Source organism: Ambystoma mexicanum, chromosome 2q (genome assembly GCF_040938575.1).
Source record: "Ambystoma mexicanum isolate Mex_15411 chromosome 2q, UKY_AmexF1_1, whole genome shotgun sequence".
Taxonomy (NCBI): Eukaryota; Metazoa; Chordata; class Amphibia; order Caudata; family Ambystomatidae; genus Ambystoma; species Ambystoma mexicanum.
Genome location: NC_090924.1, coordinates 172,039,178 through 172,063,866, shown reverse-complemented (window position 1 = coordinate 172,063,866; position 24,689 = coordinate 172,039,178). Strand labels below are relative to the sequence as shown.

General features: G+C 45.7%; 1 protein-coding gene across 1 annotated transcript in view; it reads left to right on the top strand.

The window, feature by feature from the left end:
* The first annotated feature begins 17,285 nt into the window (after positions 1-17,285).
* The window catches only part of ALS2CL (ALS2 C-terminal like), a 757,501-nt gene continuing 750,097 nt past the window's right edge, over positions 17,286-24,689 (top strand). The window contains exon 1 of the mRNA XM_069647086.1: positions 17,286-17,377. The gene's annotated coding sequence lies outside the window, so the exon portion shown is untranslated. The remainder of the gene's footprint in view (positions 17,378-24,689) is intronic.

Sequence of the window (24,689 nt, the reverse complement as noted above, 5' to 3'; positions counted from 1 at the left end):
CACGACTAACCCATCTGCAGAAGTGAAACACCACACAGACAGAGCAAAAGAAAATGCAGAAATAACTAACAACTTCCTAAACTTACATGATGACTGGGCGAAGAGGGGGCAGGTACAGGAGACATAGTATTATATGCAGCTAGAGAAGCTAAGAGGTTCCTTAAAAGTAGCAGGAGAAGAAGGGAGGTGGGGAGAAAGAAGTATGATGAATATTCTGGCCTGGGGTTGGACACAATTGAAGACCCCCGACATCCACACCAAGCAAACAAGTGGTATGCAGACACGAGCTTCACGGCAAAACAAACAACCAACGAAAGTTGGTATGTGTGCTCATTGATCCCACATGCCTCAGGTACACCTAAGGTGTTGCTGCCAAAAGAACCACCTCTTACTGATGCCCAATGCCTTGTCCATCTCACCTTATGTAGAATTAAGAACACCTTTCAGGCACACACAGTATCGTTTGACGTGATGCAGAATGAAAAAAACATGCTACTCAAGAGCCAAGGGAGTGGTGGGTCTGAAAGAGCCCTTTTTTGTAATAAAAGGAACACTGTTCGCTGAAAACCAATGGAAAGAGGAAGTGATAACATGCAAGGCTGAAGCACTGCAAGGGTTGCCAACCGAAAAACTACAATGGATCGAGAAAACCTGTACCCCAGTCTGGACAGAACATATAGCCAAACTACATGGGTGAGCGCCATGGAAAAACCGTTCAAGCTGCAGAAAGAAATCTCAAACGAAATATGTTTCCTGGGAGAAGGAAAAATCGACATGGGAAGAAACATGAACTGTAGTAAAACTCTCATAATACCAGACATGAAAAAAGGGACGGCAGCCCTGATGGACACTTACTGGGTCTGTGGCAAATGGGCGTACGTGCACCTCCCACCATCATGGAGGGACACGTGTTCCCTGGCAATGCTACACTCTGCCTTAATGGTGATTCCAGAGAGCCACATCGGAGAAGGAGAAATGCCAGCGGCTCGAAACACGGAGAATTCACAACCCACCGAGGAGCCGCCGCTTTACGCCCTGTCGGAGGGCAACATCCAAGAGGTCGTGTCCAGGAAACGACGGTCGTCAAACTATATATCTAAAGCCTCCTCAGAACTATTGGCACAAATCCCAGACAGGTACAGGTTGTTCAATTCGGCCGAGACTTTTTTCGCCTCCCTTGTCCCAAGTATCCAGGCATGAGCAAACGCGAAGTGGTTGCAGATCATGCACTGGGAGCTGATCCAACTGGCCAACGACACTGAAGAAGGGTTCAACGTGACCAAGGTGGAGCTAAGGGCTCTGAGACTAATGATAATGCAGAACAGGTATGTCCTAGACCTGTTAACGGCGATGGATGAAGGTGTTTGCCAAAAAATCAGGAGCGCGTGTTGCACATTCGTGCCTTCTGAAGACGCAGATAATGGGAAACTATCACACGTCATTACAGCATTGCACAACCTGGGGGAACTTATGAAAAAGGAAGGTGTCGCGGAGTCAAGCTCATGGTTCGACAAAAATTTTTCTTGGGCTCCCTCCTGGCTAGGGATCACTGTCAAGATGATGATGCCAATCATTGTGCTTTTTCGCCTGATTTTCTGTGTGTGCCAGCTAGGTCTTCGGTGCTGTGCAAACGCAGTCCCCAATGATGCAATGATGATGGTGACAATGGGCAAAACAAGAGGTGCAGCACAACTCGTCCAAGAGGCGCAAGTATAGACAGGTGAAGACCCGCGGCCCAAGTACAGGATGGTGCCATTATACTATGATGGGGACATAGTGGACAGATTATATCACACGATAATAAAAGAACCATTTCAATTAGAACGGTATAAGGAGGTATGGGTGGACTTGGAGGGCGATGGAGGGTGTATATATATGACTTGCACACCAGATGAGTATGCTAGAAGGGGCTAAAGACTCAGGGGTGTGTACAGGGCTTGGATGCCAATTAAAGGGACACCTGCATGGAAGAAGCAGTCCTAGATGAGAAAGAACGATAGAGGTTGGGGGAATTAAAGTATTCATTACTTAAGTAACGAAAGGGGGGAAATGTATGGGAGGACAGGTCAATAGGACCCCCCTCACCTACATCACCCACCCACGTGAAGACTCATGACTCGTCAGCAGCCCCTCATGCACCTGGGCCCAGGAGCCAGGGGGGCTGCGGATCGACACGTGAAGAGAAGCTGCATGACCATAATGCATTGTGTAAAATAGACTCCATTTTGTGCTGAGCAAGACTCCATTTGCCAAAGGGCGCCAAATCCCAACACATGTAGAATAGCTCTCACACACACACAGGGAACCGCAGCTTGGCACCCACTTGACCGCGCGCGCAGAGGCCCGAACTTCCTCCAGCCTCCACCTCATGGCAGATCCGCTGAAGGCCTGTTCTCACGAGCAACCAGACATGAACAAACAGCAAAATAACACTGTATCGTTTACCTTCCGTGGTACATCATTGCCCCAGCCATGACCGGGCTCATAGCTAGAGCTTGGAAAGTAACTGAAACCAGCCCAAACCTACTTGACCCAACCCAGCACCCACCCCCATGACTTGTGATGTATGAGGCCCTCGCCCTCGCCTAGCCCCGAGGCATTGTGTATTCTAATATGACCATCTAGCAATACATATATATATATCGTGTTGACTAACGTTTGCTGCTATTATAACAAGAATGGTTATCAAGTAATATGTAAAGCACCGGTCAATGATATAACAATATATGTCTGTACCACATGTAGACCTGGCAAGGCAACGGAGACAGGGGGTGTTGTAATCGAAATGGTAGAGATGACATATTGCCCTTCCTGTACATAACCCAACCTAACGCTACCTCATGTTCGTATGTCAGCAACAGATATGGAATGTTTATGCTAACTGACAAACGCCTAGTGTGTGACTCCCTCAATGTAAATATATGTGAAGAATCCTAAAAGCCTTAGCAGTAACACTGGGCCCTCGCCAAAAAAACGGCGCACAGCCCTGTGCAGGGAGACGCGCTCAGAGCTGCAAGGCCATCTCCCCCTCCTCCCTCCGAGGCCCGCCAGGGATAGCAGGTGTTCACAGCACAGTTTTGCCTCCCCTCCCAATCTTGCTGGACCCGCTTCAAACATCCACCTCCCCCATACAAGAGGCCTCTGCAGCTCAACCATATAAATTATGAGTTACCTGGTCCTAAATCCCACTGCCACCGGGGCACCCGGTACATGTCTCCCATGACCCATTGGTATCCCTACTGCCCCCAAGTTAACGGCCCTCGAAGGGGGGAGTCCACCCTTAAACCAACATATCATAATACCGTCTCGCACTGCACCCACCAAGGCAGGGTGATTAAGTAGCTCATCCTGTGCCCCCTGACAACACACATTGACCTGTGGGATCATAAGATGTTGCATTGCAAAGATGTATTAGTGAATGCCCGAGTGTATATCAATGTCTCTGTCTCCCTCCCTGACCCCCGGTCAATATATTGCAGGATTTACAAGACACCTGAAACTGTATAGTATAACGAATGATTGTGAGTGTATGGCCACAAGGGCAAAGCATCAGAACAACCACCAATCATCAATACAAGTTGTGTCCGGCCCGACAGCTCCACCCCGGGAGAGCCCAGCGGACCCATCTACCCCGCGTGGCACCGCACGGACGTCCGCCATTCCTGGAGCAGCAACTGTATACAATGTATACCACGTAGCCAGTGCCACCCAATCCCTGAGACTATGTGCCCCCTATAGCTTGTGTCATGCGTGACGTAGTTTTGTAATAAGTAGGACTGTCTTTGCTATTGTCAGACAGAGCGCTCTCGGAGTTTGCAGAGTCCTTTGCATGCCCTTTATTGATTTAGATAAAAGACCCTTTTGAATTCACCCGCACTTGGTCTTGGTCTCATTCCATTCTGGGGTGTATCCTTTATTGCCTCTCACTAAGGGGGTGCCTGTTTGGGGACACTTACACTCATGCCCTACAGTCAGATATGCAGCAATTGGTCAACAACCAAAATACTGCTATTTGACATGGCCAATTCCAATCACTTACCATTCGGCTACCACTTTTCACTATCTATTAAGCAAATCCGCCTACAGCATTGAGATAACGAATTAAAGCAGCTGAATACTATATCGCATCAAATAATCTAAATTCTTATCATAAAGACTGCTACCATCCTCCAAGGATTAAGAAATAACAATGAAGTTGAAAAAGGTTGGCTGCTGTCAGCTGAAACTCATGAAACAATCAATCTCTGCGTCTGGGATAGTTAAATGACCACCTTACATTGATGATTGATGGAAGGACTGCATATTCGAACAAGCCATCCAGGAGACCCAAAATAGTTATGTTATGTTTACTTATACCGCACCATTTGCATGGTCTCTAGGCGCCTATGTGGCTCTGTAAGAAAAGTTGGTGTGGTTGGTTAGTGAGGGAGAGAGGGACAGGATAGAGTTTGTGCTAATCTGTTGATGCATGCAGAAACAGGAGACACTGGGGTCTGTGCCTGTGAGCTTTCTAGGTGTGCTTTGTTATGTGCACTGCGCTTGTTGTGTCCGAAAGGGTGGCATCCAGTGTCTGAGTTGTTTGTTGTCTGCAGGTATTGGGTTTGTAGCATGGTGAGATAGGGGTGTGTGTTTTGTGTGTTTTTGGTGGGTTATTTCACTAGCCCTCTGGGTGTGTGTAGTACGTTGGAGGTAGTAAGGATGTGGAAAGGAAAAGGGGGTGATTAGCTGGTTTTTGGTAAATTCTGGTGTTGAGTAGTTTTATGGTTGGCTCTTCATTCATGTCCCATGTTTGCTTTGGTCCTGGTGTATGACTTGTAAAGGAGCTCATCTATCTTTATCTCGGTGAGTTAAATAGCCAGGTTTTTAGTTGTTTCCTGAAGGTTAGGTCATCTTCCATTGCTCCTATTCCTTTGGTATTGAGTTCCATAGTTTGGCTATCAGATAGGCGAAGGCAGTTCCTCTGAATGTTCTCGTAGTATCGTGTTTCTATTTGGAGGTCATTGCTCGCAATAGTGTATTTTTTATATATGTATACAGGCATCTGGTATGCTATAACCAACAAGTTGTGAAAATGTGCCTGCCTATAGAATATTTTCACAACCCTCCTAGGATCCCTTTCTGATTCCAATAATAATATTATTAGATTTGTATATAACACCTCATTCTACATTCATCTCTCTTCTAGGCACTGTAATAAAAACTGCTAGGATTAGACAATATAATAGTACTCAATGTATTGATGACAGAGCATTAAAAGTGTGTGTGCTTCACTCTGTTACCCCTTGTCACTCTAAAAACTCCAATAAATACATTCACGTAGAAAAATGCCAAGTCAAAAGAAATTAGTGATATATGGGGTAAAGTCCCTCAATTGAAATATGGTCCTCTAGTCTATAAAAAATCAGATGTAAAATCTTATATTTTTTAATGAACCCCTATCGGAAATCTAGACATTAGGTCAAACAATACTAAAGAGACAACAGACTGTAGGCAACCTTAAGGCCATGGGTTAGCAAAATGTATAGCTATTTGACCTTTCCAGCATGGCCACTATAAAGAATGACAAATTACATCCTAGAACATATCTCTGTGCATGGCATGCTACTTTACCCCAACAGAGATGGCCGTGCTAAAAAGCTACAAAACTCAAGAGTCATAGAGAACAAACACAAGAGTGTAAGACATTGCTATTTGGACCCTCCAACAGACCGCAATAATAGTTACAAACTATATCACTAAGTGTTCCTCCATGCATTGCGCGCTGCTTTACTCTCACAAAGATGGCTGGGGCAAAAAGCTGCAAGACCATAGAGCAGCTGGAAGTATAGACCTACATCTGGCAGTCTAAACCACGACCAAAAACACTAGGGAACGTGAAGAGCACCCACGCACAGCGTGTCTGACAGAGGGGAAAGGCGGCAGAACTAAACGCATTTATTTTTAAGGCAAGTATCAGAGCTCCAGAGAGAAATAACAATGTGTGCCCACAACGTACTTTAGGCAACTTTATTCACACGAGTCCTCTGCTTTTTAGATGAAATAAGTGGTCAAACATTTATGAAAATCAGTAAAAACTGAAGAGTATCTGCACCCTGTCTAACTATGGAGGTACGTCCTTGAAGGCAGACAGAGAGTGTTTAAAATGAAAGAGAAAACTCAGGAGTAGATAGATTGATATTAGGTAACCCTTTTCCACATATCACTAATTGACTGAATGTTTCCAGTTTAGGTGGATAAACAGCGAGAGCCCACACAGAGTTGTGGAAGCCCACCCCACCAGTGTTTGCCAGACACCCCCACAGGTAATCACGCCAGTGAGGAAAGAGAAGTAAGTGGAAGGGAAAGACCATGCCACTTCTAAAAATCAGACTAGCATTCAGTGCTAATGAATATCCTGTTTTTTCTTCTTTTGTAGTTAATGAGGAGGAGACTCCAATGAACACAAGTTCTGAAAACATGTTGAGCATGGAAAGAGGGAGGTCAACCTGTTAACTTAACCTTCCCCCTACCATATCTTGGTACCTAGATCCAAGGGTGGACAGCTAATAGAATAAATCACTTATATATGTATTTTAAGGTGTTTTATATTGTGAATTGATATGCTGTTTTCATGAACTATGTATAAAGAATCAGGATCACATTAGAGGTATTTATTGAATTGTATTTTAAACTATAATATGTTTTTTCTGAATCCAATTGAAATTTGTAACCTTTCCAAACACTAGTAGGAATTGGTAATTGATATACAGTTTCACACATTGAGACTATAAGCTGTATAGGCCCTAATCCCTCCTGCCTACAAATAAGAAAAAACAGGGTAGCGTCCCACCTGAGCTTTTATGTTATGTAATAAAGTACCCCCACCATACGTTATAAGGATATTAAAAGACACTGAGGAGTTCCTTGACCAAAGAGGGGAAGGAGGTCAAAGGACGAGTTCCTTTATAAGTTCATGGATGACCTAGGTGATTTGCAATATCTTTTTTACATGCAGTAGGGGTTATTTTATTCCGTATTATACATGGCCATACACTGTTATTAACTTTAATAATGTATGTATTCAATGGAGAATCTGATTATAAAAAACAAATAATATTTTGAACGGTACGGGCAGCAATAAATGCTCCGCGATCAAACATCCTGAGTGAAAGGAAGATTAATAATTCCTCTGTGTTAGCTAATCCATCTCACAGTCTAAATCTCCAATCCCAGCAGGACATACTTGTTATCTCCTCCGGGAGCAGCTACTCATTCAGAGGAGATCCCGTCTGGATACAAGAGGTAATCCTTCTATGAACCTATAGTATCAAGGGCACACGTATTGAGTTCAAAGGTACAGGCTAATGGTAGACATTGTCCCCCCACAGGTGACAACTTGACACCAGGAATAGTCAGAGTAGACTGAGGAATCCAGTACTCTCGAACATTTGGGATTGATTCCCGCCAAACCTGTATTACCCTCACCACGCGGTCAGTGGAGGTTAGTATGGGTTCAATACAACCACTTTGGGTTGTTTTGGAGCTTAATTTGTTTATGATGTCTTTGACATACAAGAAATGAGGCTGGATTATGAATGAATGTTTTATACTTTATAGGGAGCCAGAAACCATAAAAAGGGTGATTTTACCTTCCATCGACACAGGAAAGACAGAAGTGTGGAGAGAACCACCCCTGATATTTGTCCTGAAGAAGGTCCTTGTGAACTGTGTGGCCACCATTGATGGCCTGAGAGTGACTGAAACATATGTAGACGTGATAAGCCTACATGAGTTATATGTGGACCTGTGTATAAACTGAAGATTCATCTGGGTTATACCACTAACTGTGTAAATACTGTGTGTTGAGCGATGAGGTGGTCTTTATGAGATTTGACCGTCCTCGCTATTCTGTGAGAGTGTGAAAGTGGAAATTTGCTGGTGTGACTGTGTATGACTGATGGAAGAGTTGTTCTGTTGTGTTTCTTTGGTTTCTTGGGTAATGAGTTTAAATTGCCTATAGGATACGGTGTATTGTATTTTATTTTATGTGATTTTGAATAATAAGTGTATTGAATAAATATATTTTTGATAACAATCATATGAGTTAAGTGGTTATCCAGCCTCACCATCACGGTTCATTTGTTTTGATTTATAATTGTATTTTGCCTGAAGAACCGGTTGATGTACAGGCACCCTTATTAACGATTATTATAACACTCATCATGTCTGCTTTACCCCTGATGCAAGTACAAAATGCCTTGCCACAGTAAGAAAGTATATGCATACAGGCACCAATGTAGGCCAGTCTAGACATGTAATAACACTTATCATATTTAATTTACCATTGATCACAAATAAAAAACGACATGCCACAGAAAGAAAGTACATGTAGTTTGGCACCACTAATGTAGGCCAGTCTAGCCACTTAACAGCACTTATGTTGTTTGCTTTACCCTTGATTGATTTAATTTGGTTAATTTTTATAGTGCAAACCCTCCAGGGTACAAGGCAGAATTCACTGCATCTGGGTGTAGATGGAACCAACATTTATAATCAGCCAAAGGGATTAGATTTGTGAATAGAATGAACAAGGAGGCAAATTAATTGTTTCAGGTTTCCCGAAAGGCCAGCAACAAGGTCAGTTTGCAGAGGTGAATAGGGAGCTTATTCCAGGGGTGAGGTCCTATCACCAGAAACCGCCAATCACTTATGATGATGCTGCGAGAAATGGGAATAGTTATAACCTGTAAATGCATAGACCTAAGAGGTTGTAAAGGTTGCTATGGCTGCATTTTTCCATGAGGCATTGCAATGTCAAGCCATAAATACATGAAGCCAACTAAAATATTCCATGCCACAGTAAGAAATTAAATGCAGACTGTAACCACTAATGTAGGCCAGTCCAACACTTATTATGTTTGCTTTAACCTTGAGGCACAGTAGTGAATCTTTACTGTGCCTCAAGGGTAAAGCAAAAAAGAATGCCATGCCCCCAGCACCTCTAACCCTTAGAACCGCTGCTCACCCAACCAGCATCTACGCTGCTGATCATAATTGCCAGTCGAACCAACTCTTGTGGATCCTCAAGCCCTGATCATTAGATGGCCCATGGATCTGTTCAAACTCAACTGTGCATCCAGTTGCCAGCATCTTTGCCACCTACTCGACAATCGAACCAACCCTTGTGGCCCTCATGATCTGCAGCCCCTCAATCGCTTCATTGAACCAATTCCGTGAAAAACCAGCATTTTGCAGTCGAACTGACCGTCGCCTTCAAGCCGAAGCAAGCTTCCATTTGACCCCTGCTTGACACTGCTCTCTGCCTTGGACAATGCAACTGCCGTACACATAGTCTTGAACTGCAAGAACAGCTCCAAACAGCCTTTTTCACCATAGTCACACCATCAAAAGGTACTATTGGCCCATAACTGCCCCCTTGGTCCATTTTGACCACTAGATAATGGTTATGCCGTTTGTGCACCATTTACTCAAGACATATCCTTTTAAAAGAACATTGACGATGTTGAAATTTCCTTTCACCTCGGTATGCTTGCCCAAAGTGCTGCATACTCTCTTTTTTTGTTGCATATTCTCAGTTTTTTCCACAGAGGTGGGGTTTGTACAGTTTTTCGATTTCATTTTCTTGCAGACGGTGTGTTTAACTAAAGGAAATATATTTGTATCAACCTTTTTTCGAGCATTCCCTTTATTTTGGAATGTTATATTTTGCTGTTTGGGTTTCTCCGGAATCACATTCAAACCCTACTTGGGAGTACAGCCCTCTCTCTGCCCAAGTTCCCACAAAAGGCAAAGGAGGTATATATATCTCTTGGCTGAGTCTGTTTTACCTTTATGATTGGGTTCACTGTTGGTTTGGAGAAGTGTGAGGGCTAAGTAGGTGGTTTATTCACTTCTCATGCCTGTAGTCCTGAAGAGCAGAAGTAATTTTGTCGCAGTAGGGAACATTTTATTCCTTAGAATGCATGGCTGTACACTAACATTCCCTGTAATACATGTCTGTTTATTTAATGTATTGTAAGAGATCTTCCAGTAGGTGATACATATAATCCATGTAACATCTGCTTGTGTTAAATATACATCTATCATGCAGCTTCTAATGTGTTGCAGAAATACATTTTAAGCAGTTTAATAAAAATGCATCTAAAAACGTCTTAGTTTTGAGCTTTAAAATAAGCAATAACATGCAGATTCTTGCTGGGATTGTGTTACACTCCAGTAGTGCACAGAAGAAACATATTATCATAAACAGTTCCTTATCAGTTAATGGCTGTAAAGTGTCACAGGAAGCGATTTAAAAAAAAACAATTTGAAAATCGTGTTACAGCTTTTAATTTAGTGCTGTAGTGGCAGCTGGAGGGCTGTTCTGTGCTTCTTCAAGAAGCATTGTGACATCACAGGTGAAGTCTAACAACTTATTACATAGCGGTAGTGGTATCATTTTTTATTACATGTCTGTAGTGATGTCATAGACAGTGGTGTCGCTAGGGGGTGGGCCGTTCCCCGGCCGTTCAGTGTGAGGGGACACTCCGCCTCCGATACGCCCAGTGCCCACCCCTGCAAATTCCCTTCCCACATGCCTTCCCTTCGTATGCCATAAGCGCTCGCCTGCTCAGCGAAGAATTCACTGTTTACACACAGCGGTGTAGCGTTCGCCTGCTCGGCAGACGCTGGGACGCTTACCGCGTTCTTTCCCGCTTGGCGGCTCATTGAGGGCCCCATTACTTGTTTACCCGTTCACCTGCTCGGCGAAAGTGTATGTTGTTGGCCCTATTGTTTCAACATAATTGCTACGCGTTGCACACGCGTTTGAGTTAAGGGAAAGTCGTCTTTTTCCCTGTTCTGGTTTATTTCCTGCTGACTGACCTGCTTGGTTTCCAGGCTCAGCCTGATGTTAGTACAGTTTATTATAAACTGGTGTGTGGCCTGCTTGGCTTACAGGCACAACCTGTATATTACCTCTTGACCAGTGTTTTGGAGGCACTGTTCATTAACCTGTTGCAGCCAGGTGCTCCCTGGTAGTTGAAGGTCTCATAATTTGCATCTCTTTTCATTTGTTTTTTCATTTGGTGTAGGTTTAATTATGCAGTCATCCAAAGGGTCGGAGAGGGTCCCTTCGGCCGATGCTAGCACCCAAGTTAGGCCTTCTAAGAAAATGGATAGGTCTGGGGAAGAGCCTGGAATGAGGGGGTTGAGGAAGGTTTCCCTAGTGCCACCACCGTCTGTCACTAGGGCTTTTAGGGACTCTATGGACTTTGCCCTACTTAGCCGATTTTCATCCCAACACTGATCCGGGTCCCTCTATAGCGCCTAGAAAGTGTACGGTTAAGTCTAAGCAATTTACAGGGGCAACTAAGCCCTGCTTATAGTTCTCCCTCTCCTTCCAGTTCCCCTGTTAGGGGCTTGAAACGTAAGCTTGGGGAGGGTCTTTCACAGCCCTCTGCTTCAGTTCAAGTCACCTCAACTCCCTTATCCTCTCCTGATTCTTCGGAGGATTCTGATTTTCCACCGAAGAGGCGTAAGAAGGGGTCCCCTCTAGGGTAATCCCAAGGGGCCCATGGCAATTTGTTGGATGACAGTAGGTTCCCGTTTTTCGAACCCTGTCTCATCCAACATCCAAGATCGGCGGAATGGCTCCCTTCGACGGCGGTTTCTTCATGCCTGCATCATTGGGTCAGGAGGCCGCTTCCCAAGGAGGACCAGAACAAATTGCGATCTGAATGTCCTAGGCCTGTCATTCCCCATAAGGTGGCCTTGACACCGGATATAGACCAGTCCATGGTGGCTTTTATGTCTCAAAAGGGGTAAGATCCAAAGAAAGGGGTTGACAGGGCCCTCTGTGGTTGTCAGGATAAGTTGTTTGACATGTTACGGCCCCTGTCTCAAATTTTTGAATTGGCCGAGGAAGCTGCGCTTCATGATTCCCCCATTGATGTACAGGCACTTAGACTTTGGGTGCAGCAAACATTTTGCCTGCTCGGCAATGCCAATGCTAGCATCTCTAAGGAGAGGCGCAAAGCTCTCCTCATGCACATCGACCTAAGTTGCAGGATATGGCTGAAGGTGAAGCAGGCCCCAAGGCCCAGGGTAATCTGTTTGGCAACAGATTTATTAAGGATCTCTCGGCGTATGTGCACACCTTTACTGCCCTGGACAAGGCCCAAGCCAACATCAGAAAAGTATCCGCCCCAAAGGTTTTTGATAAGGCCGGACGAGGAAGAGCCCGTTCTTCTGGCCGTTCCTCCTTTAGGGGGTCTGCCCACCTGCAACAATACGCCTCCCGAGGAGCTCATCACTCTTCCTCTGCCCGAGGATCCCAGACATCCTTCTATCCTCAGAGAGGATCACAATGGAGAGGTCGTAGTGGCAGAGGTGCGAACAGAGCGCGATCCGCTCCAGGTATTACCACGTATCTTAAATGTTTCTTCCCACAGAGGTTTGGGTGCAGGATGGCAAGGTTTTTCCATCGGCTGGAGGAGCTCACCTCAGATGCATGGGTGTTACAGACAGTTCAGGGATTTCAGATAGAGTTTTACTCCCCTCCCTGTCAGCTCTCTCCGCCTCCTCCTCTCTTGTTCAGTGGATGCAGAGATTCAGGATCTCATTTTCAATGGGGCAGTGGTCCCTGCCACCTTCCCAGCCTCCCAATTTCTCAGCACAATTTTCCATTCCGAAGCCCGAGGAGGGTTTTTGTCCCGTTATAAACCTGAGAGCCCTCAACTCGTTTGTAATATACCAGCATTTCAAAATGGAGGGTATTCACCTTCTCAGGGAAACCCTCCTCCCGCGGGATTGGATGGTCAAGCTAGACCTCAAGGACGCGTACTTTTTAGTGCCAGTTTTTCCCCCGTATCAAGAGTTTCTCCAGTTCTCTTAGGGGAGTCAGCTTTGGCAGTTTGCTTCTCTCCCGTTCGGTAAGTCGTCAGCCCCGTGGTGTTTCACCAAACTGATGAAGCCAGTGATGGCTTTTCTCAGAACAATGGGGATCAGAATTATCATTTATCTAGACGACATGCTTCTTCTGGCGCAGAATCTCCAGGTTTTATGGGGTCATTTGAATCTGTCGATCTCCCTGTTACAGGACCTAGGCATTGTAGTAAATGTAAAGAAGTCAATTTTCCATCCTACTCAATGCATCCAGTTTCTGGGCTTCAATATAGATTCAAGGCAGTGCATCCTCCTTCTTCCAGATAGCAGACTCTCAAGGATTCGAAAGGAAATTCTCCTCCTTCTAAAGAAAGGGATGGTGTCTCTCCGGCAGTTAGCGAGACTAGTGGGAATGCTTTCCTCCTCCATTCAGGCCATCTTTCTGGCTCCGTTACACTACAGGGTGCTGCAGCGCCTGAAGGGAAGACATCTGCGCAAGAATCTGTCGTATTCTCAGATGGTGGTGTTGTCTCCCGATGTCTTGTGTTGAGAGTCGCGAAGATATAGAAGACCTCCATCCCCAAGTGCCGCACAGGGAGAATCACTAAATCACTCCCTGTGCAACCTTTGAGGCCACAGGTGGAGATAATCCGAAGCCGGAACCGAAGTACTAGGAACCCCAAGGCAGCTGTGAAAAAAGGCAATGGTTAGATACCAAGCAGACAGGATACTACATACAATAATCCGAAGACAATCAGAGTCTTACCGGGGATCTGATGAAAGGGATGGTGAACCTGAACGGGAGGATGGTTCCGGGACTCACGTAGGCAAAGGACCCACCCTGAGGGATAGATCTAGATGTTCATCGCCAGTCTCCACCTGGAGAGTGTATTGTAGATGGGCCCCAGGTAATCAGATGGCAGCCACCAACTGGAGAGTGAGATTACCCGTGCAGAGGTGCAATCAGGGAGGCCCAAAAGAGATCCAGAAGAAGGTCTGAAGCCACGAAGAGCCGTCCGAACCAAAGGGAAAAACAAAAACGTGATCCAGAGGAAGTCCGTAGTTCAGTAAGGGGTCAGGAGCCGTGATGAGCAGAAAAGCCGATGCAGCCAAATCCAAGCGTGATCCACAAGAAGTCCAGAAAACGAAAGCCAAGACCAAGGAAGCCAGGTAAGCAACAAAGGTAAGAAAGCCAAACAGAGTTATCCTGATAAACCAGCTGTGAAGCGTAGGATACCGGCACTGCACTGCCTAAATATCGTCCACTTCCTGGTCACATGATGTTAAACGGAGTCACGTGACCGCGAACCCGGGGCACGTGACCGTTTCCTCGGGTCACGTGATCGGGCCACAACGGTACGAGCGAGTGTGTTACTGCTCGTGCGGTGGCCTAATCTCCATGGCAACTGCCAATGGAGAAACGGCCGCAATCGTGACTGTAGGGTGTGTGGCGTTTGTTTGGCTAGCGCGCGAGCCAAACTGGGTTGCCTGCGTGAGCCCCGGGAGACAGGTGAATGGGAGGGGTAGGTCACTGGACTGGGTGTCGGGTCATGGCCGTAGGAACTACCCGAAGACATGACACCCGATGCCAGGTTGGAACTTCTATGGTGGCTCAAGCATATGGACGCCTGGAATGGCAAGGCGATCTTTGTTCTAGAATCCGATGCCAGCAGAGCCGGTTGGGGAGCAGGATAGGTCAGACTTCCACTGAAGGGAAATGGTCCGATCAAGAGACGTTACATCATATAAATAGTCTGGAGTTACTAGAGGGGTCCTTTGCGGTCAAGAGCCTTCTCAAAGACCAAGGGAACTGCTGTGTCCTCCTTCAGATGGACAATGTTTCAGCGGTTCGGTATATATACCACCTTGGGGGGACGCGCTCGAAGGCCCTAGCGGACCTGGCAAGGGAGTTTTGGCATTATTGTCTAGACAGGAACCTCCTTTTGCAGGCAGAATATCTACCAGGAGCCAGCAATGCGGTAACAGACTGGAATTCCCATTACCTTCAAGACAGGAGCGATTGGATGCTGGACAAGAAGGTTTTTGCCATGATTCGGTCCCTCTCGGGTCCCATTTAGGTAGACCTTTTTGCCTCTCGTCTCAAATGTCAGGTTCCTCTGTTTTACAGTTGGAGACCAAACCCCCTAGCTTTAGCGACCAACGCGTTTCTCCAGGATTGGACAGGTCCCCTATCATATGCCTTTCCTCCATTTACCATGATCGCCAGAGTCCTGGTGCAAGTACGCAGGCAGTTAACAACTTTGATAATAATGACCCCGGTTTGGCCCTCTCAGGTGTGGTTTCCCGCTCTCCTGGAGTTAGCGATGGATGTCCCTCGTCTTCTCCCTCTCCACCCTCGACTCCTACGGATCCGGCGAGTCTCCCTCATGGCCTGGTCCTTTGGGGGCAACTCTCCCTTATGGCTAGGAAGATTTCAGCTCTTCCTGGTGCTTCAGAGGCCTTTCGCAAGACTCTATTAGTATCATCAAGGATTCCTGGGCAACCTCCACCAAGGCAGGATATTCCTCCGCATGGAGCCGCTGGGTGGGCTGGTGTGTGGCTCGACACCTCGATCCTGTTTCTGCCCCTCCGGTAGAGATAGTTAATTCTTGGTTGAATTGTTCAAGGAGGGCAAAGGTTATAGGGCGATTAACGAATTCAGGTCGGCCATCTCAGCTGGACACATTTTAGTTAAGGGTAAGCCAGTTGGGAGGCATTTCCTAGAGAGAAAAGCTCTTAAGTCTATCAGAGTTAAAGTTCCTCCTAAAGCCAGGTACTCAGTTCTTTGGGACGTTAATAACGTCCTGTGTTTGTTCCTCGCTTGGCCCCGTACTGAGGAGTTATCATTGCAAAAGCTTTTTTCAAAGTTAGCCGTGCTCCTATGTCTCATTTGCATCAAGAGAGTGTCAGATATCAGGGCGCAAGATGTAGACAATAAGGTTTTCTCTCCTCAGGGGGTGACTTTCTTTGTGTCCAAAAGAACTAAATGCATGATTTCTTCTGTTTCATTTCCAGCATTTCCTGAGAATGTTAAGTTATGTGTTGTGCAATGTTTGAAATATTTGGAATTAAAGACGGAGGGGCTTCGTTCCCCGGGTACCTCTCAGCTGCTTATTTCCTACCAAAAACCCTACAATCCGGTATCCCCAGCTACTTTGGCTAGATGGATTAGGTGGGTAATGAAGGAAGCTGGAATTGACATATCTTCATTTGGGACACACTCTGTGAGGGGAGCTATGGCCTCCAAAGCTGCCTCCCTTGGGGGAGGTCTGGAGCAAATTTTACAAGCAGCTGACTGGTCCAGGGAGTCCACATTCAAAACATGTTATCATAAACGTATTGATCATGTAGAGATTAATGTGGTTCAAGGGCTTTGAACTTGCATAATACAAAGCCTCCTTGTCGTGTCATAGAATGATTAATCCCCCTGACTATCGCGAGAGGGGGTTTAGATTCTAATAAAGGCAAGGAGATGAGTATTATCCCACCCACCCACCCGTTCTCTGTTTTGTTTATTTGCAGCTTCGGGCTGAAGAGTTTGAAGGATGGAGATCTATTGGGAGTCTCTAGATGATATGGCACAGGGGGACTGCGAAGTGGATCATCAGTTGGAGTGTTGGAGTTTACTGTTTCGCTTACGATGGCGTCAGAGAGCAGCTTCAGAAGAAGAGTTGCATTTAGAGAAAGGGATTTATATGGGGGTGGGTCCCTGCTGATTGGTTACAAGGGCTTGTCCTGAACCCCATCTTGGACTGGGTTCCTTTGTGTGTTTTCCAATGGAATACTGTGTTTTTTCTGTTTATTGGTAAAATGTTATTGGTTTCACAAACGTTTTTTCTTTGCTGCTATGTGTCAGTAGTAAAGATTGATTTGCATAATACTCAAATCCTTGTCTTTAATAGAATCTAAACCCCCTCTCATGATAGTGAGGGGGATTAATCATTGTTTCCTCCCTGCATTCTGAATGCAGTGGGGTGTGCATAGTTGGTGTGCACAAAAGCCTATCTGCATGAGTGCTTGTGACGTCACACATTACCTTTCATAGGCAACCCCCCTACTTTTTTCTTTGGTCCTCTCTATGACCCTCCTAAATTTGATTCCTGGCGACGCCACTAGGTAGCCTGTAACAAATTAAATTATGTACGTGTTTTATACTGGTGTATTCCTTACACCGAAATGGGCACGGCATGATCTCTGCACGTTTAAAAAGCATGTGTGTTTTGAATACACTTTTCTAAACCGACCTCCACGCAGATTGAAGAGTGTTTCAAAACATGCCCGTGTACAGGGGGCGGGGGAGGGCGGTGGAAAAAGGCTCGCGGCCAGAATCTGGACGCCGGCCAGCCCTTCCCTTGGCAGCTTGGAATGTCTGCAGTGAACTGTCAAAAGCTAAAGGCACTTCCTGGTTTCCTGCACTTGCTGCATGAAGTAGCCCGAACTCGGATCTCTGTCAACTTTACGTCACGTGGGGAGCCCTTGCCCGAGTTGATGGGGAAGAAACTGGGAGCAGACGGTAAGAAATACCCATAAGCAAACGCACACGCATAAATGGGTCTCCATGGGCACGCGACGCTGCGCAGCTGGAAGGCAACGAATATGGGGCTAAGCGGGAGTTCTAGGACTCCCTAGAAGGCGGATTGAAGGGCATGTTTTTGGGAGTGTGGACGAGCTGCAGAGGTCGGGGAGACCTTTTACTCTGAATGTGTGTTATTCAGGTTTCACCTCCAGTGTCATGTGGGGCTCTCGTATTTCATATTTCGGCAGCCGAGCGCATTTACTTAAAGCCCCCTGGTTATCGCTGTTATGCGCGTATGGTTCACCAGGCTCGCCTATTTCCTTGTACGTGTTTGCTTCATAAACCATTCACTACAAGTAACAGAATACAAAGAAAACATATTGGAGTGCTTATGTTACACACACGTGGCTGGGGGAAACGGGAGAAATTCTTGTTATTTTTGGCACTGGGCCATTGCACTGAAAAAAGTCGTCAATTGTAAAACTCGTACCAATGATCTACCAACTTTCTGGCGTTAGAAGAACTTTGTTTTGCAATTCTCGTAGAGATTGTCATGAACACGTGCGCAGTGAATATATACAAGGCTAGGAAAAATGTGCACGACGAGTGCCTCCGTTGACAGGTTAATAAGGACGTGATGGTGTGTTGAGCGTGTATCACTGCTAATTAGAGTGGTTATTATTTCAAGGCTGCACCTTCCCTGGCAGTCCTTTGATTTACTCCATACGAATGAAGGACCGAGAAGATTGCCATGTGTGGCCTGCTGGCTGCAACCTGTCTCGGCAACAGGTGCTCCCCCACTGCTCTGTTCTACCACTTCGCAAACGATGTATGTTGTGCATGCTTTCATATAACATCCGATCCATTATTTCGGTGGATGTCATTTGTCTCGGGAAGATAGCTCAGGTGCAACGTGCGGGCCTTTGAAGCAAGATGACCGCGCAACACAAACTCAAGTTCGATTCCCGGTCCGCGCTTAGAAACCTCTGGATATTAAGTGCATTATAAATAACCTGTCATAATCATGGGCTCGGAAATACATAGCTTCTGGCCTCTTTTTCCAAGCAGCATGTCTGCTGTCCGAAGGCATTTTTCAACACAACAATGCATACCTCTTGTGTAGACTACGTGTACATAATCGACTCACCGCTTCTACTGTTATGCAAGAGTACCTTCAAGCGACACGTCGCCCAATATGGGGCGATATGTGTAATGTAGAGTAGGAGGGAAGCCTGTGCGTCCTGAGGCACTAACCAGGTGCATGTTTAGCGACCAAAACAAAAGACATGTGTCCGGACTCACAAGGGTTTTCACTGGAACCCATGAGGAGAGGACTCGAAAGTCTTTCAGATCCTCACATGCAATTCACAAACATTTGATTAAGGGCATCTCCAGTTTGTTCCACTTTTAGGCTTTGTGCACCAGATACAAGGGAGCAGGTGCAAATTTTCTTTATTTTAATTTTATTTTATTTGAATTTATAAAGCGCCCAGCGGCCCGGAGGCATCGTGGCGCTGTTTCAGCAAGTTACTTATTACAGTAGGACAGGTAATACATAGGTAGTGAGGAAGTTGGTATATGTTCAGTGACATTGTAGAGAAAGAGTTCCAAGGTTTACAGTGGAACAGGGTGGAGAAAGTACATTTGTAAAAGGTGTTAGTTAAATAACTTTGTTTTTAGCAGTTTTCTGAACACTGTGAGAGATTCTTCGCTTCTTAAGTTGAGAGGTAGTGCGTTCCAGGCTATTGGGGCTAATACTTCAAAGCTGGTGCCGCCAGCTTTAGCTCTGTTGAACGATGGGACCGATAGTAGGTGGGAGTATTGGTCATGTTTAGGTCTGTGGGCTGTAGTCTGGTGTATTCTGTCTACTAGGTAGGCTAGGGCGGTCTTGGCGAGGCACTTGTGTATGATGGTGAGGGCTTTGAATGTTATGCGTTGTCTGATTGGGAGCCAATGGGCATCCTTTCTTGCCTGGGAGATGTGCTCTCTTGTGGATGCTGAGGGCGTTGTTTTGTGCAATCTGTAGTCTGTTAATGTTATTGGCAGAAGTGCCTATGAGAAGGATATTACAGTCGTCAAGTTGTGCTCCGATTGTGGCTCTCGCAATGTTAAAGAGATTGCTTGGGGAAAGGTGGGGTTTTACTGCATTTATAATTTTTGTGGTGAGGGCAGCGGCGGATGAGATGGCGCTGACTTGCCTGTCCATAGTTAGGGTAGAGTCGAGGTAAACCCTAAGGGTTTTCACTGATGTGGAGGCTGTAATGGTAGTATTCTCAATAATGAATGAATTATACTTCACAGTCAGTTTCTTTAGGGCAAATCATCAAGCATCTCTTGCGTTGCTCTGTTGCAAATCTTTATGATTCAGGTGCTTAGTAATTAACTACAAAAGCCCTTTGGTGGCTTTCGGAAGTATAAGTATGAAGTAAGTTTTAACTTGAGATTGTACTATTTGATATGAGGTTTTAATGCATTTAATGATATGTGATGTGATGTTTTCTTCTTTCCTCTTCTTTTGTTCTCCTTTTTTCTTCATTTAATTAAATTGACTGTGTAAAGTCTAATGTAAAACTAAATACACAATAAAAAAAGCCCAATCTAATCTCAAAATATAATTGTGAGGGACCATTCAAATTAAGACTTAAAGTCCATGGCCCTGCAGAAACTAATACAAAAATAAGGGGTTTGTCCCATATTTCTGTCACATCTTCTTATTAAAGAGTCTTTTGAACACAATGAAATTGTCACTATCATGGCATGTTTCACCAGTTTAACGTAAATATATCATGTACGCCAGCATGAGAATTGTGTACATTCCATGTTTATTCACACAACAATGAATAATTCCAGCTTCTGTCAGTACAACAGAGGCCTACACGTATTGTACGATTTTTAAGGTGAACATACAAAATAATCGCCTTCATCATCTTCTTCAGGTCTAATGTTCAACAACTGATCTGTTCCACTATGATATTAAAGAAGTCATACAATATTTCAGAAGAGGATAGTGCATTCCAACCTTTAAATAATGCTAAAAAGTAAGACATCTTGGAGACCTCCTCCTTGATGGTGTCCTTTACTGTATCAAACATCCGGTGAATTCTCCTCTTAACCGGCTTACTGTCTCCAGAGTCAATGTCATGGATGCACCAATTCATTTGACCTGGAGTCAGTGAGAACAGACTCAATGATTCGCCCAGAAGTTACTGGCCGGCCGGCAATTGCTGTTCGCTTAGGTCTAGGGAGATTTTAACTCCCTTCACAGTCGCTGCATAGAAAAAGTTTTGGAGGGGACCTGTCTCCTCCTTAAAGTCATCATCTGTCACCAAGTCATCCGAGCTGCAGTAAGGCTTCAGCTGGTTCATATGGAAAACCCTGTGCATCTTCAGGTATTTGTTTCAATGAGACAATTCACCTCGTTGATCTATTCTAGCACCAGATAGGGCTCAGTCCACGTCTTGAAGGGTGCTTGGTTTGGCAGGCTCTATAATCCAGACCATTTGTCCTGGAATATATTCTGTCACTCTGCCCTTTTGGCCATGCCAATGCTTCATGGGCTCCTGGACGGCCTTCAGATTCTGTGTGCTTGTCTCTCTGTACTTGGTTATTTTGCTTCTGAGTCCATGTACATAATCCATTATGTTGTGGGAAGACATTCGAGGAGTGCCTTCCCACCTTTACTACACCAGAGTTAGTGGACCCCTAACTGGATGACCAAACAGAAGCTCAAATGAGCTGAACCCTTCAATGGTCTTTGGCACCTCGCGGCAGGGAAAAAGAGGGCATGGCAGGAGAATATCCATTTACTCCTTAGTTGCTCTTCCAAGCCACCTACCATGCTTTTCAGTTTCATTGATCTGTGGGTGAAAGGCTGTGGAGAGTTAATAAGTAGACAAGAAGGCAAGTGGGCACCACTATGTTTGTTCAAATTCACACTGAACTAACTTCTAGGTGAATATTTAGTAAATCTCTAGTTATTTGGTGCAATTGGGGAATGTTTAAGTACTCTACCCTAATCCTACATACCCTTCATGTATATAGGGATCAATTTGGATCTTCTGTCAAAAATGACTTCTTTGGGGAAGCCTACATGAGAGAATATCCCTATCAAAGAATTTGCCAGCACAGGGGCTTTGATGCTTCTCTTGGGTACTGCCTTGGGGTACAGGGTAGCATGGTTACACATCTAAAACATACCAGTTCCCTGAGGTGATCTGAGGATCCAAAGGACCCACAATATCCATGCCTATTCTCTTGAAAGGCTGCTCAACCACTGGTAGTGTAACTAAGAGGGCCTTTGTTGCCACGCCACACTTACCAGATGCTTAGCAAGTCTGACAGGACCTTTCAAACTCCTTGATTTTTACAGTCTTCTGGGGCCAGTAGAAATTGGCAGACAACTGTCAGCTGTCTTCAAAGTAATGTTGTGCGCCAAGGCCAGTAGAAGCTACTGTGGCATTGGGGCACCACCAACACCTGGTAGGCCCCTTCCACAGAGTTCTTGACATTACTGTACCCAAGATCATTCTCCCAGTACACCTTCAACATCCCTGCGGTGTCCGACTGAGCCCCTTTCTCTGACTGTACAGATCTGTCCCAGTTGGGCAGTCGCAGTGTGCTTGGAAAAAGTCAGCCTGGCTAGGTCCTCCTGCTAAGGGCAAGTCACTTAGTTCTGGCAGGCCCAGGTCGTGATTCTACACCTGTAGGCAACCCTGGGATCACTAAGTATAGTGTCACTGCATTAGGCAACTCAGTGGCCACTAGGTCCTCTCCGGTAGGAAAAGGATCCTCTGTGAACCCGTGGCCTAGACTAGTTAGTACCAGCAGCTTCAGCTGGGAGTACTCACGTCTACGATTGTTGCTACCCTTAACCTAGATTTTGTAATTGCAGCAATGGTTTTAGCATAGGGCTTGTCATTCCCTAACAGACAATCAATGGAATTGCATCCTTGACAGCAACGTGAAGCTGCAGGATTTCCCCCTCTAACTAAATTCCACGATAGACAGTGGACATTGGGCAAGGACATCAAACCCTCAAACTAGCTTAGGAGGACTAGGGATGATCTGGTCTTCTTGCACCTAATGTTGTCAGACATCAGTGAGTCTCGCAGCAGTGTTGGCAGGAACTGAGGCCTCTGTTGGAGACCCAATGTCTTTCACACTTGGCGATATTAGGGTATACTCAGCCAACCAATGGCATTGTGGGAATTCATCATCTATGATGCCAATGCTGACTTTTGCTTCCTCCTACATGAGGGTAGCACTAACTAGGACCTGCTTGGGTATACCCTTCAAGCTGGATCTCATCTTCTATGTGTCATGTCCTCACATAGAAAGCAGCCTCTGGGGGATGCAGAGGCGGGCTCCCTAGTGCTAAGGGTGCCCTGACTCTTTCATTCTGTGGGCACCCACGTATCCAGTCATTGCATCTAATACAAAAGCATTGAATGCCAAAAGCATCGAAAAAAATGCATCGGAAAAAAAGCATTGAATGCATTTTTTTTCAAAGGTGTAGGTTTTATTTTAATTATAATGGGTTTTAAGGGGTAAAAAAACTGGGGTTGGAGGGACCCCCCCATTAAAATAAATTTGAAAAAAAATGCATTTGATGCTTTTTTTCGTTGCTTTATTTTAGATGCTAAGGCATTCGATGCTTTGGCATTCGAAGCACTCACTATAAACCACATGCACAAACCATGTGTTGGGATTTCCTTTTGTGCTTTTGGGGCCCTTTATTGGCAGGAGGGTGAGAACCTGTGCATGCACGCACACACACATCCACAGACATCCACACAGAGACACAGGCTTCACTTTGTTGAAAACACAAATACATATGATAGGTTATTCCTACTCCCTGTCCATCACGATGTCCCAGGCAAGCTTCCCTTACAGTTCCCTCTGCTTCCATGAACTAAATTATGCAGCTCACTGTCCAAGAAAGTGCAACTTGGTAGCACAATAAAAGCCAAGTCCCCTCAAGGTTTTTTGCTCTGCACTTTCCAACTGCAGACCCCACATCCACAATCTCCAGCAAGATCCCAACCACAGTTTCTTATCGTGACTGCCAGAGGCAGACTGGCAATTCAAGGTGGTATACGTGATCTATGTGTGAGCCAGGGCAATGAAAGGGGGTGAGTAACAATGAATTGGTGACTGGGCAGTTTGGACAAGGGAAAGCATGTGTTAATTTTAATGTTAATGTTAAAGGACATTTGTACCGCGCACTATCACCACCAGAGTGGTCCCCTGGCGCTCTGGCGGCTCTGAAAGAGGAGGGGAGGTTGAGTTAGTGGGAGGAGGCAGGAAAAGTGAAAGAGAGCGGTGATGTGCTGTTGGCGGCCTCAGCCCGGTGGGTCCGTTGGCTGAGCCTGGGGTGTTTGCGGCCGGTAGTCGTTGTGTAATGTTGTGCAAGACAATGCGTGTTTTTGTTTTGTTGTTGCAATGTAGTGAAGTTTGTGTGGTTTGTTGTGCTGTAGATTTTGGTTGTGTTTGGTTTGGAGTTTGAGAGGTGTATGCAGAAAGGGAAATTGTTGGTAGGGTTGGTTAGTTTGCGTCTATATGCTGAATTCAGGCGCTCGGCTTGCGCAGTCTCCCCTGGTGCGGCTCTGTCCTGATCTGGGTCCGACTGGCATACAAGGTTCCTTACTCCTCTGGCCCCCACCTCTAACATGCTCTCTCATAGCTCCCCTTACCCTCCCTTCATACCCCTGTGGCCAGTGCACCTGCCAAAGTCAACCTCTCAGGTAAAGTGGTGATTTCCAATATCTCGACAATTCCACACCACTGTGGTACCTGGCGGTAACTAAGGGACGGGCGAAAGTGTTGGTGGGATTGTCTGGGGGAGTTGGCTCAGTCTTTGTGCGTGCCGCCTGTGTTCCAGTCTATCCGGTGTCACCGCCGTGGGAGCTACCCTCTCAGGTCGGGGATTTCCGTGTCCTTTCCGGATTAGTCATGTGTGTGTGAGGGAAAGCGATTGAGTTAAGGGTTAATGGATGGTGCGAATGGGGAACAGAGATCTGAAAGTTAATTGCAGGGACAGGTAGGTGAAAGTGCGTTGCAGATGATGTAGTGCAAAGGAAGGACACATAGATGATGGGTAAGGAAAATAGGGTAAATGAGGCAGGGGTAAAAATCCTCAGATGGAGTCACTGTTGCTGACGTCTGTGCCTAAACTGTATTCCACTGCACCCAATTGTGGAACTGGCTGAACCCCTTTCTTTTTTCTGGTGAAGGGATGCTTCATAAACAAATGTTTCAATTAAGTCCTCTTGATTTATTTGTCAGGTTGCTTTATCACGCGTCTTGGTGC